Source organism: Balaenoptera physalus, assembly GCF_965194825.1.
Source record: "Balaenoptera physalus genome assembly, chromosome: 17".
NCBI classification, from domain to species: Eukaryota; Metazoa; Chordata; class Mammalia; order Artiodactyla; family Balaenopteridae; genus Balaenoptera; species Balaenoptera physalus.
Window position 1 is genome coordinate 40,248,597 of NC_138895.1, and position 15,004 is coordinate 40,263,600.

Below are 15,004 nucleotides of genomic sequence, written 5' to 3' on the forward strand. Positions count from 1 at the left end.
TTGTTAATGCTCAGTAAATACTTAGTGACTGACTGAAGGAATGGAATGTGACTGCCAAAGGAATGGAGCATATACTAAAATCTACAGTTGCTAACCTGAAGGAATGATCATTGCAAGCTGGGAAAGACCTCTTGTGGCAGGAAGGGCTTAAGGAGCCTTTAAAAATGATGACAATTAGGAATTTTGAGTGCAAGTAACAGAAATTACCTCTTTAATAAAAAAAGAAATCTCTAGAAGGAAATGGGAGTGTTCACAGAATCAACAGACAGTCTAGAATCTAGACTTAGGAAGTCAGTAGACAAGATAAGTCTAGAGATGAAGGTAAGCAAGAAATACTCACCAGTCTTTCAGGTTGTCTCCACTGGAATAAATGAGTTTCAACAATTTCCAGTCTATGGACATTCTGCTCAAGATTCCACTTTCCAGGAGGGAGAGTCTGGTTTGTCTTGTTATGGTTACGTGCTGGTCTCTTAGATAAGGAAGGAGAGAAAACCTTGGTTAACAGTCAAGTATTAAAATGAGATGAGATCATTCACTGAAGGAAATTATATTGTCATTAAAATCAGAATAAATGTTAGTCAGCTAACAAACTAATAAGTATTTGCTATAGGAAAATAAATTTTTAGTAAACAGAGAGCAGTTGGAGAGGGCATTCAGGTAAGGTGATGGCATGAGCAAAGGTTAAGTAGACCAACCTGGTTAGAGTCTTTCATTTAGGGACATAGTGACAAATAAGATTATATGAATGGATGGGGCTGAATTATGGATGGCCTTAAATAACAGACTAAGGAATTTGGACTTGATCTTGGAGACAACACGAGGCATTTATTATTTTTCAATAGATAAGTGACATAAAAAAGATCCTTTAGATAGAAAATTGGACAGTAAGAATATGAAATGGATTCAAAGTCAGAGCCACCAAAGCCAGCTATAACAGTGACATTAAAGGGCAGGCTGTAAACCTGAGCCCACTGGGATCAAGTATAGTAAAAGATGGGCCTGGACTAAGTGACTAAAAAAGAAAATGGTAGATTTGAAAGACTTGAGGTGAAATTAACAGGACTGTTGAATGGGTATGATGAGTAAAAGACAGGGTAGTTTCAAATAGGAGTCTAAGGATTTGAGCCCAAGTGTCTGAGACAATTATACCACTAACAGACAAGGGAGAGACAGTGAGAGATAATTGGTGAGGTGAGGTGAGGAGGTGAACTGGTTTATTAAATTTCAAGATATAATAGGACATCTAAGCAGAAATACCCAGTCAGATTAGTATTTAAGAAGCCAGGACAACAGATTGAGATCTTGAGAGCCATCTCTCAGAGGTGAGACATCAAGTCCTGAGGATGGGTAAGGTCTCTGAAAAGGAGATTCTGTACAAAGAAGAACCACGTCTAGAGGAAACAACTTTGGAGAGTTCCAGTCCCTCTGCCACCACATCATTGTTCACTAAATTTAAATTGACCACTTATGGGGACAAATAACATAAACTAAGAGTTTGCTGCAAGTCAACTTTCCTCCTTTCTAATTTCATTAATTGATGCGTGAATTGAGACTAAAATGATTGATAATAAAAATAGTGGCCATAAAAATTAGTTTTCCAATGGTGGAAGTCTTGGAAATGCAGGACCCTATTTAAAAAACAAACCTTGTTAAAACATAAGGATTCAGCTGTTAAATAAGTTTGGATTCATTTAAAGAATACAAATACCTCTTTTTTAAATGGTTTGGAAGTCCTTGGCAAAGCTGTCTTTCTTCTGGTGTCATAAATGTATGTCATTATTTTTAAAGGGGTAGCTCAAACTCAGGTCATGGCTCTTTTTCCAACTGAAAATCAAAGTATTGTCACGTCTCCTTCTTTCCTAGGCTTTTTTCTCCCTTCATTCCTATGAAAGCATTTCATTATGAGAACAGTGGCTGAGAGGTTTGCTGAAAGTACAATGTGATGGTCTTCAACATGGGGATCCAGCTGTGTGGGGCTGAGCATGATCTGTCTTAATGAAAGGAGAAGCAGTGCAAGTTGGGTTTTTTTCTACAACTTGTTCTGTACTGTGCTGAATTAGGTTTTTAGAGGAAAAACTATCCAATTGCCAAACAGAAGCTAAATGCATATTATATTTTACTGCTGGCTGTCTTGTCTAGTTGTTAGCACTAGGTTTGATCTCCACATTAAAAGGGAATGTAGTTACAGTGGAAGCCATACTGTCTTTTCTCACCACTAAGTATCTATGATAAATCTTTCCTGCACTGTAAACCAAGCCCAATACCATTTATGTGGGGGAACAATAACCTTTGAAATTTCTACAAGTTTCTTCAGACATTCATTTTTTCCACTTCAGCCTCTCTGAGTATTTATGGGATATATTGAGATTATATCTCATGTTTTGCTTGAACTCTGCAGAAACCAGTGTTCAATGCTTAAACAAAACAACAACAAAGTCCCTTTAATCTTCATGAAGTCTTAAGTATACCATCAAATCACAGGATATCCATATTTAAAGGGATATAATTAAGAATGTCACACTCATACAACTTGTTTTAAGTTGTTTTACCTTAGGTTAAAAAAGTAGAACTGAAAAGTGTGCCTGAGTTGTTATTAGGGAAACAGCAGTCAAAGAGATCACTATTGTTACAGTTTCTATATGCAGAGTACTTTTAAAGATTCAATTCACATCTATATGCGTTATATAAGTTTGTCTTTACAGAAGAGCTAGGATTTAAATGGGCATTCATTCAGCCCCTTGTTTATTTAACTAACATTTATTGAGTACCCACTTTATGCAAGGTACTACTCTGACAGTGAGAATATAGCAGTGCTCAAAACAGGTAAGGTCCTTGGTCTCTGGAGAGACAGACAAACCCCAAGTAAACAAATTCACGAAATGAAGTAATTTCAGATAGTGTAAAGTACTATGAAGAAAATGTAGGACAATGTGATGAAGATGGAAGGTTGGATACTTAAAGTGAGTAATCTGAGAAGGTCACTTTAAGGATGTGATATTTGAGTTGAAGTTAGAAAAATAAGAAAGAGCCAACTAGAGGAAAACCTAGGGATAGAGAATTTAAGGCAGTGGAAATAGTAAAAGTGAATTGCAGAGAAGTTAAATAACTTGCATAAAGTTCACCCACAAGAGAACAGCAATAAAGACACAGACCTACTAGAGAATGGACTTGAGGATATGGGGAGGGGGAGGGGTGAGATGTGACAGGGTGAGAGAGTGGCATGGACATATATACACTACCAAATGTAAAATAGATAGCTAGTGGGAAGCAGCCGCATAGCACAGGGAGATCAGCTGGTGCTTTGTGACCACCTAGAGGAGTGGGATAGGGAGGGTGGGAGGGAGGGAGACGCAAGAGGGAAGAGATATGGGAACATATGTATATGTATAACTGATTCACTTTGTTATAAAGCAGAAACTAACACACCAGTGTAAAGCAATTATACTCCAAAAAAGATGTTTAAAAAAAAAAAAAAAAAAGAGAACAGCATAGCTAGAGCTATGTAGCTCTGTTATTAACAGGCTTATACTATTTCAGGCAGTCTGGATTTCTATAACTTTCTATTTATTTCTTATCTATTTGAAGGAATTATTGTGCATAATCCTCACTTGTTTTCCAGTTTTGAGAAATAATTGACATACATCACTATTTAAATTTAAAGCATACAGCATGATGGCTTTACTTACATATAAGGTGAAATAATTACCACAATACGTTCGTTAACATCCATCTTCTCATACAGATAGAATAAAAAGGAAAGGAAGAAAAAAAGAAGGGAAAAATGTTTATCTTCTTAGGATTTACTCTCTTAACTTTCCTACATGCCATACAGCAGTGTTAACTATTATCATGTTGTAACATTACATCGTTAATACTTATTTATCTTATAACTGGAAGTTTGTACCTTTTGACCATCTTCATCCTATTCCCCTCTTCCCACTCTCTACCTCTGGTAACCAAAAATCTGATCTCTTTTTCTATGAGTTTGGGGTTTTTGTTTTTATATTTTTAGATTCCACATATAAATTAAATCATACAGTACAGTAGTTGTCTTCCTCTGTCTTATTTCTCTTAGCATAATATTTTCAAGGCTCATCCCTGTTGTCACAAATGGTAGGATTTCCTTGTTTTTTGTGGCTGAATAATATTCCATTATATATGTGTATATATATATATATATATATATATATATATATAATATATATATATATATATATATATCTCTCATAAGTTCTTTATCCATTCACCCATCAATGGACACTTAGGTTGTTTCCATGTCTTCGCCTCTATAAATAATGCTGGTATGAACATAGGGGTGCAGATATCTTTTCAACTTAGTGTTTTCATTACCTTTGAATATACTTCCAGAAATGGAATTGCTAGATCATATGGTAGTTCAGTATTTAATTTTTTGAGGAACCTGAGAAAGCCATACTGCTTTCCATAGTGGATGCACCAATTTACAATCTACCAACAGTTCACAAGCATTCCCTTTTGCCACATTCTTGCCATCATGTTATCTCTTGTCTTTTTTGTGATGGTCATTCTAATAGACATGAGTGATATTTCAGGGTGGTTTTAATTTGCTTTTCCCTAATGAGTAGTGATGTTGATCATCTTTTCATGTACATGTTGACCTTTCATATATCTTCTTTGGAGAAATGTCTATTCAAGTCCTTTGCCCATTTTTTTTTTTTTTTTTTTGCTATTGAGTTATATGAGTTCTTTATGTATTTTGAACATTAACCCTTATCAGATATATGGTTTTCAAATATTTTGTTCCCTTTCCAAATTTTGTCTTTTCACTTTATTGATGTTTTTTTCCCTTGTTGTTGTTGTTTCCTGTGCAGAAGCTTTTTAGTTTGATGTAATCCCACTTGTTTATTTTTCATTTGTTTGTGCTTTAGGAGACATATCCAAAAATCATTACCAAGAATCATGTCTGGGAGCTTTATTACTATGTTTTATTCTAGGAGTTTCATGGTTTCAGGCCTTACATTTAAGTCCTTAGTCCATTTTGAGTTAATTTTGTGAGTGGTGTAAGATATGGGTCCAATTTCATTCTTTTACATGTGAATATCCAATTATCCCAGAATCATTTATTAAAAAGACTTTCTTTCTCCACTGAGTATTCTTCCCTATTAAATATTAGTGGATTGTATATGCTTGGTCTTATTTCTGGGCTCTCAATTCTATTCCATTGTTCTTTTGTGTGTTATTATGCTAGTAGCATACTGTTTGATGGCTTTAGCTTTATAGTATAACTTGAAATCAGGAAGTGTGATCCCTCCTGCTCTTTTCTTCTTTCTCAGCATTTCTTTGGCTATTCAGGGTTTTTTGTGGTTCATATAACTTTTAGGAGTGTTTTTTCTACTTCTGTAAAAGATGCCATTGGAATCTGGATAGGGATTTTATTGAATCTATAGATGGCTTTTGGTAGTATTGATGTTTTAACAATATTAATTCTTCCAATTCATGAATACAGAATACCCTTCTACTTATTTGTATGTTTGTATTTTCTTTGATTTGTTTCATCAATGTCTTTCAGTCTTCAGAGTAGAGAAATTTCACTTGCTTAGTTAAATTTATTCCTAAGTATTTTTTTTTTTATGCTATTGTAAATGGGATTGATTTCTTTATTTTTTTCAGAAAATTCATTGTTAGCATATAGAAATGCTACTGATTTTTGTATGTTAATTTCATATCTTGAAACTTTACTGAATTCCTTGATTAGATCTGACAGTTTTTTTTGTTTCATCTTTACGAGTTTTGTATATAAAACCAAGCCATCTGCAAATAGAGATGGTTTTACTTCTTCATTTACTTTTATTTCTCTTTCTTGCCTTATTTCTTTAGGTAGGATTTCTAGTACTATTTTGAACAGGAGTGGTGAGAATAGACACCCTTGTCTTATTCCTGATCCTTAGAGGAAAAGCTTTCAACCTTTCACCATTAGTATGATGTTGAGGAAGCTGTGGGCTTGTCATATATGACTTTTATTATGTTGAGTTATGTACCTTTTATGACTTTTTGTTAAGGGTTTTTATTATGAATTTATGTTAAATGTTATCAAATGATTTTTCTGTGTCTATTGTGATGATTATATGATTTTTTTCTTTCTGTTAAGGTGATGTATCACACAAATTTATTTGCATATGTTGAACCATCCTTGCATTCCAGGGATAAATCCCACTTGATCATGATAAATGATCCTTTTAATGTACTGCTGAATTTGGTTTGCTAGTATTTTACTGAAATTTTTGCATCTATAATTATCAGGGGTATTGACCTATAGCTCTCATTTCTACTAGTGTCCTTTTCTGGTTTTAGTCTCACAATAATGCTGGCCTCATAAAACGAATTTGGGAGTACTCTCTCCTCTTCTATTTCTGGAAAAATTTGAGAAGGATTGGTGTTAATTCTTCTTTAAATGTTTGGTAAAATTCACTAGTGAAGGCATCTGGTCCTGGACTTTTGTTTGTTGGGAGGTTTTTGATTACTGATTCATTCCCTTTACTAGTAAATTGTCTATTCAGACTTTATATTTCTTCCTAATTCAGTCTTGGTAAATGATATGTTTCTAAGAATTTTTCCATTTATTCTAGGTTGTCCAGTTTGTTAGCATATAGTTGGCTGTTATGATCCTTTGAATTCTGTGGTATCAGTTATAATGTCTGCTTTTTCAATTATAATTTTGTTGATTTGTGTCCTTTCTCTTTTTTCCTTGGTTAGTCTAGCTAAGGGTTTGTCAATTTTTCTTATCTTTTCAAAGAACCAACTCTTAGTTTGGATAATCTTTCCAATTGTTTTTCTGTTCTCTATTTCATTTATTTCTGTTCTAATCTTTATTATTTTCTTTCTTCTGTTGACTTTGTGCTCCATTCTTCTTTTTCTAGTTTTTGAAGCTGTAGAGTTAGGTTGTTTATTTGGGATCTTTCTTACTTCTTAAGTAGGTGTTTATTGCTATGAACCTCCCTCTTAGAACTGCTTTTGCTGCATCCCACAGGTTCTGGTGTATTGTGTTTTCACTTTTGTTTGTCTCAAAAATTTTATTTCCTCTTTAACTTCTTCTTTGATCCATTGGTTGTTTAGGACAGTGTTGTTTAATTTCCTTGTTTTCATGAATTTTTCAGTTTTCTTCTTATTATTGATTCCTACTTTCATGCCATTGTGGTCACAGAAGATACTTGGTATGATTTTAGTCTTCTTTAATTGCTAAGACTTGATTCATGGCCTAACATATGGCCCATTCTAGAACTTTGTTGTACACCTGAGAAGAATATATATTCTGCTATTGAGAGTTAGAAGTTCTATATATGAATATTAGGATCATTTAGTCTTTAATGTTGTTCGAATCTGTTGTTTTCTTACTGATTCTCTGTCTGGATGAAACGTCCATCGACAGATGAATGGATAAAGAAGATGTGGTACATATATACAATGGAATATTACTCAGCCATAAAAAAGGAACAAAATTGGGTCATTTGTAGAGATGTGGATGGAACTAGATCTGTCATACGAGTGAAACGAGTCAGAAAGAGAAAAACAAATACTGTATATAAACGCATATATGTGGAATCTAGAAAAATGATACAGATGAACCTATTTGCAGAGCAGAAATAGAGACACAGACATAGAGAACGGACGTGTGGACATGGGGTGGGGGAAGGGGAGGGTGGGATGAATTGGGAGATTAGGATTGACATATATACACTACCATGTGTAAAATAGATAGCTAGTGGGAACCAGCTGTATAGCACAGGGAGCTCAGCTCTTTGCTCTGTGGTGACCTAGATGGGTGGGATTGGGGTGGGGGAGTGGGAGGAAGGTCCAAGAGGGAGGACATATATGTATACATATAGTTGATTCACCTCGTTGTGAATCAGTAGAAACTAACATAACATTGTAAAGCAATTATACTCCAATACAATAAGTAAATAATTAAAATAAAAGTAGGGTAATAAAGCCTCCAACTAGTATTGTATTACTGTCTATTTCTCCTTTTAGCTCTGTTAGTTGGCTTTATATATTTAGGTACTCCAATGTTGGGTGCATAAATATTTACATTGTTATATCTTCTTAATGTATTGATCTTTTTATCATTATATAATAACATCCTTTGTCTTTATTCATCATTTTTCATTTAAAGTCAATTTTGTCTAAGTATAGCTACCTCTGCTTTTTGCTGTTGTTATTATTTGCTTGAAATGTCTCTTTCCATCCCTTAACTCTCAGTCTATATGTGCTTTTAAGGCTAAAGTAAGACTCCTCTAGGCAGCATATTACTATATCTTGTTTTTTTTTAATCCATTCAGCCATTCGATGTCTTTGCTTTTTTATCAGATTATAATTGGCTTACAATGTTGTGTTAGTTTCTGTTGTACAATGAAGTGAATCAGCTATATGTATACACATATTCCCTCCCCCATGGACCTGCCTCTCACTGCCCCATCCCACCCATCTAGGTCATCATAGAGCACCAAGCTGAGCTCCCTGTGCTATAAAGCAGGTTCCCACTAGCTATCTATTTTACACATGGTAGAATATATTTGTCAATCCTAATCTCCTAATTCATCCCACCCTCCCCTTTCCTGCCTTGGTGTCATATATATGTTCTCTACATCTGTGTCTCTATTTCCGTCTTGCAAACCAGTTGATCTGTATCATTTTTCTAGATTCCACATATATGCATTAATATACGATATTTGTTTTTCCCTTTCTGACTTACTTCACCCTTTATGACAGACTCTAGTTCCATCCACATCTCTACAAATGACCCAATTTCATTCCTTTTTATAGCTGAGTAATATTCCATTGTATATATGTACCACATCTTCTTTATCAATTCATCTGTTCTCCAAAGTGGCTGTATCCATTTACATTCCCACCAACAGTGCAAGAGGGTTCCCTTTTCTCCACACCATCTCCAGCATTTATTGTTTGTAGATTTATTGATGATGGCCATTCTAACCAGTGAGAAGTGATACCTCACTGTAATACTGATTTTCAGTTCTCTAATAATTAGTGAGGTTGAGAATCTTTTAATGTGCCTCTTGGCCATCTGTATGTCTTCTCTGGAGAAATGTCTATTTAGGTCTTCTGCCCATTTTTTGATTGGGTGGTTTGTTTTTTTTTATATTGAGCTCCATGAGCTGTTTGTATATTTTGGAGATTAATCCTTTGTCTGTTGTTTCATTTACAAATATTTTCTCCCATTCTGACGTTTGTCTTTTTGTCTTGTTTATTGTCTTTGCTGTGCAAAAGTTTTTAAGTTCAGTTAGGTCCCATTTGTTTATTTTTGTTTTTATTTTCATTATTCTAGGAGGTGAGTCAAAAAAGATCTTGCTGTGGTTTATGTCAGAGAGTGTTTTTCCTATGTTTTCCTCTAAGAGTTTTATAGTGTCTGGTCTTATATTTAGGTCTTTAATCGATTTTGAGTTTATTATTGTGTATGGTGTTAGGGAGTGGTCTAACTTCATTCTTTTACATGTAGCTGTCCAGTTTTCCCACCCCCACTTATTGAAGAGACTTTCTTTTCTCCATTGTATATTCTGACCTCCTTTGTCACAGATTAGGTGACCACAGGTGCGTTGGTTTATCTCTGGGCTTTCTATACTGTACCATTCATCTATATTTCTCTTTTTGTGCCAGCACCATACTGTCTTGATTACTGTAGCTTTGTAGTATAGTGTGAAGTCAGGGAGCTGATTCCTCCAGCTCCGTTTTTCATTCTCAAGATTGGTTTGGCTATTTGGGGTCTTTTGTGTTTCCATACAGACTGTAAAATTTTATGTTCTAATTTTGTGAAGAATGCCATTGGCAATTTGATAGGGATTGCATTGAATCTGTACATTGCTTTGGGTAGTACAGTTACTTTCACAATATTGATCCTTCCAATCCAAGAACATGGTATATTTCTCCATCTGTTTGTGTCCTTTTTTATTTCTTGCAACAGTGTTTCATAGTTTTCTGACAACAGGTCTTTTGCCTCCTCAGGTAGGTTTATTCCTAGGTGTTTTATCCTTTTTGTTGTGATGGTAAGTGGGAGTGTTTCCTTAATTTCTGTTTCTGATTTCTCATTGTTAGTGTATGAGAATGCAAGAGATTTCTGTGCATCAATTTTGTATCCTGCACTTTACCAAATTTATTGATTAGCTCTAGTAGATTTCTCGTGGCATCTTTAAGATTTTCTATGTAGAGTATCATGTTATCTGCAAACAGTGACAGTTTTACTTCTTCTTTTCCAATTCATATTGCTTTTATTTCTTTTTCTTCTCTGATTGCCATGCTAGGACTTCCAAAACTATGTTGAATAAGAGTGGTGAGAGTGGACATCCTTGTCTTGTTCCTGTTCTTAGAGGAAATGGTTTCAGTTTTTCACCATTGAGAACAATGTTGGCTGTTGGTTTGTCACATATGACCTTTATTATGTTGAGGTAGGTTCCCTCTATGCCCACTTTCTGGAAAGTTTTTATCATAAATGAGTGTTGAATTTTTTCAAAAGCTTTTTCTGCATCTATTGAGATGATCATATGGTTTTCATTCTTTAATTTGTTAATATGGTGTAGCACATTGATTTGCATACATTGAAGAATCCTTGCATTCCTGGGAGAAATCCCACTTGATCATGGTGTATGATCCGTTTAATATGTTGTTGGATTCTGTTTGCTAGTATTTTGTTCAGGATTTTTGTGTCTATGTTCATCAGTGATATTGGTCTGTAATTTTGTTTTCTGTGATCTCTTTTTCTGGTTTTGGTATCAGGGTGATGGTGGCCTCGTAGAACAAGTTTGGGCATGCTCCTCCCTCTGCAATTATTTTGGAAGAGTTTAAGAATGATAGTTGATTGCTCTTCTCTCAATGTTTGATAGAATTTGCCTATGTAGCCATCTGGTCCTGGACTTTTGTTTGTTGGAAAATTTTTAATTACAGTTTCAGCTTCATTACTTGTGATTGGTTTGTTTATATTTTCTAATTCTTCCTTGTTCAGGCTTGGAAAGTTGTACCTTTCCAAGAATTTGTCCATGTCTTCCAGGTTGTCCATTTTATTGGAATAGAGTTGCTTGTAGTAATCTCTTATGATCCTTTGTATTTCTGCAGTGTCTGTTGTAATTTCTCCTTTTTCATTTCTAATTTTATTGATTTGAGTCCTCTCCCTTTTTGTCTTATTGAATCTGGCTATAGGCTTATCAATTTCTTTTTCTCAAAGAAGTAACTTTTAGTTTTATTGATCTTTGCTATTGTTTTCTTCATTTCTGTTTCATTTATTCCTGCTCTGATCTTTATGATTTCTTTCCATCTACTAACATTGAGTTTTGTTCGTTCTTCTTTCTCTAGTGGCTTTAGGTGTAAGGTTAGATTGTTTATTTGAGATTTTTCTTGTTTCTTGTATTTTCTTGTATTGCTATAAACTTCCCTTTTAGAACTGCTTTTGCTGAATTCCATAGTTTTTGGGTCATTGTGTTTTCATTGTCATTTGTTTCTGTTTATGTTTTTGGTTCCCTCTTTGATTTCTTCAGTGATCTCTTGGTTATTTAGCAGCACACTGTTTAGCCTCTGTGTGTTTGTGTTTTTTAGTTTTTTATTTTTTTCCTGTAATTAATTTCTAATCTCATAGGGTTGTGGTTGAAAAAGATGCTTGATATGATTTCAATTTTCTTAAAATTTCCAAGGCTTGATATGTGATATATCCTGGAGAATAGTGTGCACTTGAGAAGAAAGTGTATTCCGCCACTTTCAGGTGGAATGTCTTATAAATATCAATTAAATCTACCTGGTCTACTGTGTCATTTAAACTTTGTGTTTCCTTACTTATTTTCTGTCTGGAAGATCTGTCCATTGGTGTAAGTGAAGTGTTAAAGTCCCCCACTGTTTCTGGGTTACTGTTGATTTCCCCTTTTATGGCTGTTAGCCTTTGCCTTATATATTGAGGTGCTCCTATGTTAGGTGCATAAATGTTTATAATTTTTATATCTTCTTCTTGGATTGATCCCTTGATCATTATCTAGTGTCCTTCCTTATCTCTTGTAACAATCTTTATTTTAAAATCTATTTTATCTGACATGAGTATTGCTACTCCAGCCTTCTTTTGATTTCCATTTGCATGGAATATCTTTTCCCATCCCCTCACTTTCAGTGTGTCTGTGTCCCTAGGTCTAAAGTGGGTCTCTTGTAGACAGCATGGGTCTTGTTTTTGTATCCATTTAGCAAGCCTGTGTCTTTTGGTTGGAACATTTAATCCATTTACATTTAAGGTAATTATCGATATGTATGCTCTTATTACCAATTTCTTAATTGTTTTGGATTTGTTTTTGTATGTCTTTTCCTTCTCTTGTGTTTCCTGCCTAGAGAAGTTCCTTTAGCATTTGTTGTAAAGCTGGTTTGGTGGTGCTGAACTCTCTCAGCTTTTGCTTGTCTATAAAGCTTTTGATTTCTCCTCTGAATCTGAATAAGATCCTTACTGGGTAGAGTAATTTTTGTTGTACGTTTTTCCCTTTCATAACTTTAAATATATCCTGCCACTCCCTTCTGGCCTGAAACGTTTCTCCTGAAAAATATGCTGATAACCTTATGGGGATTTCCTTGTATGTTATTTGTTGCATTTCCCTTGCTGCTTTCAATATTTTTTCTTTGCATTTAATTTTTGTTAGTTTAATTAATATGTGTCTTGGTATGTTTCTCTTAAGGTTTATACTGTTTGGGACTCTCTGCACTTCCTGCACTTGGGTGGCTATTTCCTTTCCATGTTAGGGAAGTTTTTTACTATAATCTCTTCAAATATTTTCTCATATCCTTTCTCTTTCTTTCTTCTTTTAGGACTCCTATAATTCGAATGTTGGTGCATTTAATGTCCCAGAAGTCTCTGAGACTGTCCTCAATTCTCTTCATTCTTTTTTCTTTATTCTGCTCCTCAGCAGTTATTTCCACCATTCTGTCTTCCAGCTCACTTATTCATTCTTTTGCCTCAATTATTCTGCTATTGATTCCATCTAGTGTATTTTTCATTTCAGTTATTGTGTTGTTCATCACTGTTTGCTTGTTCTTTAGTTCTTCTATGTCTTTGTTCAACAGTTCTTGTATTTTCTCGATCCGTGCCTCCATTATATTTCTGAGATTTTAGATCATCTTTACTGTCATTACTGTGAATTCTTTTTCAGGTAGGTTGTCTATTTCCTCTTCATTGGTCTTCTAGGTTTTTCCCTTGCTCCTTCATCTGTATCATAATTTTTTTGTTGTCTCATTTTTTTTGATGGGTGGGGCTATGTTCCTCTCGTACAGGTTGCTTTCCCTGAGGCTTTCCACACTGGAGTTTGCAGGCAGTTGTGTAGAGCTAGGTCTTGGTGCCAAGATGAGTATCTCCGGGAGACTTCACTCAGATTAATATACCCTGGGGTCTAAAGTTCTCTTTCAGTTTAGCAGTTTGGACTTGGTGGTCCTACCACAGGAGCTCAGGCCTGACCCCTGGCCTGTGAACCAAGATCCTGCAAGACAAGCAGTGCAGCAAAAAAAGAAAAAAAAAAAAAGGAGCAGAACAATAACAAAGAATAAAAAATAAAATAAAAATAGAAAAATATATTAGAAAAAATAAAAATATAAATGAAACAACACCACCAAGGGGGGCGGGGCTTAGGCAGGGCAGGGTTTAGGTGGGGGTGGAGGCTAGTTTCAGAATCCACACAGCCAGAAAAGGCCTTGGGGTTTTGGGGGGCAGGGTTTAGGCTCAGCATGGTCCATTCTATCTCTTTTCATTGGAGAATTTAATTCACTTACGTTTAACGTAGTTATTGATAGGTAAGGACTTACTATTGCCATTTTGTTAATTGTTTTCTGGTTGTTTTGTAGATTACTGTGCCTTGTTTCTCATGCTGTTGTCTTTTTTTGTGTGTATGTTGTCAGTATGCTTTGACTTTGTCATGTTCTTTTGTGTAATTTCTACAAGATTTTCACTTGTGGTTACCGTGAGGCTTACATAAAATATAACACCATACTTTAAACTGATAACAACTTCAATAGAATTTGTAAACTTTACACTTTTACCTCCACCTCACTTTTTAGGTTATTGCTGTTACATGTTTTTATATTATGTAACTGACAACAGATTACTACAGTTATGGTTATTTTTGCTATGCTCTTTTATTTTATAAGTTTTAAACAAAAGTTAAGTGAATTATGCATCACTATTACCATATTGCAGAAATAATGACTATATACTTATTACCAGTGAGATTTACACTACCTTTTTATGATGTTATTAACATTCTTTCACTTCCACTCAAAGAACTGCCGTTAGCATTTCTTGTAAGGCAGGTCTGGTGGTAAACTCCCTCAGCTTTTGTTTGTTCAGTGAAGTCTTTACCCTTCCTTTGTTTCTGAAAGAAAACTTCACCAAGTATAGAATTCTTAGTCGGCAGTTTTTTTATTCAATATTTCTAATATGTCAACCCATTCTCTCCCGGTCTGAAAAGTTCTTCTGATAATCTTATGGGGGTTCCCTTGTATGTGACTTCTCTCTTTTCTCTTGCTGCCCTTACAGTTCTTTTGTCTTTGACTTTTGACAATTTAATTAATGTGTCTCAGAGTAGCCCTATTTAGATTCAATCTATTTGAGGTCCTTTGGGCCTCATGGATCTGGATGTTCATATCGCTCCCAAAATTTAGAACGTTTTCAGACATTATTCCTTTAAATAGGCATTCTGTCTCTTTCTCTTTCTCTTCTGGAATTCCCATGATGTGAATACTTTTTCCTTTTCAGTGTCTCCCAAATTCCCATAGGTTTTCTTCACTCTTTTTTCATTCTTGTTTATTTTTGCTCCTCTTCCTGGGTAACTTCCAGTGTTGTACCCTCAAGGTCACTGATTCTTCTGCATGGTTGAGTCTACTATTGAAATTCTTTACTGAATTTTTCAGTTCAGTTATTGTATTTTTCACCTCTAGGAGTTTTGTTTATTTTGGTTTGGTTTTTGATGGTTGTGATTTACTTGTCAAACTTCTCATTATGTTTGTG

At 34.8% G+C, this 15,004-nt stretch overlaps 1 protein-coding gene and 2 long non-coding RNA genes across 4 annotated transcripts in view; 2 read left to right on the top strand and 1 right to left on the bottom strand.

The window, feature by feature from the left end:
* Positions 1-7,767, bottom strand: part of LOC309647165 — a 56,123-nt gene extending 48,356 nt beyond the window's left edge. Inside the window, exon 1 of the long non-coding RNA XR_014255845.1 lies at positions 341-7,767. This is a non-coding gene — a long non-coding RNA (uncharacterized lncRNA). The remainder of the gene's footprint in view (positions 1-340) is intronic.
* The window catches only part of LOC309647170, a 473,470-nt gene that overhangs the window by 329,329 nt on the left and 129,137 nt on the right, over positions 1-15,004 (top strand). The window lies entirely within an intron of this gene.
* Positions 1-15,004, top strand: part of NECAB1 (N-terminal EF-hand calcium binding protein 1) — an 88,382-nt gene that overhangs the window by 27,880 nt on the left and 45,498 nt on the right. The gene's annotated exons all lie outside the window — the stretch shown is intronic.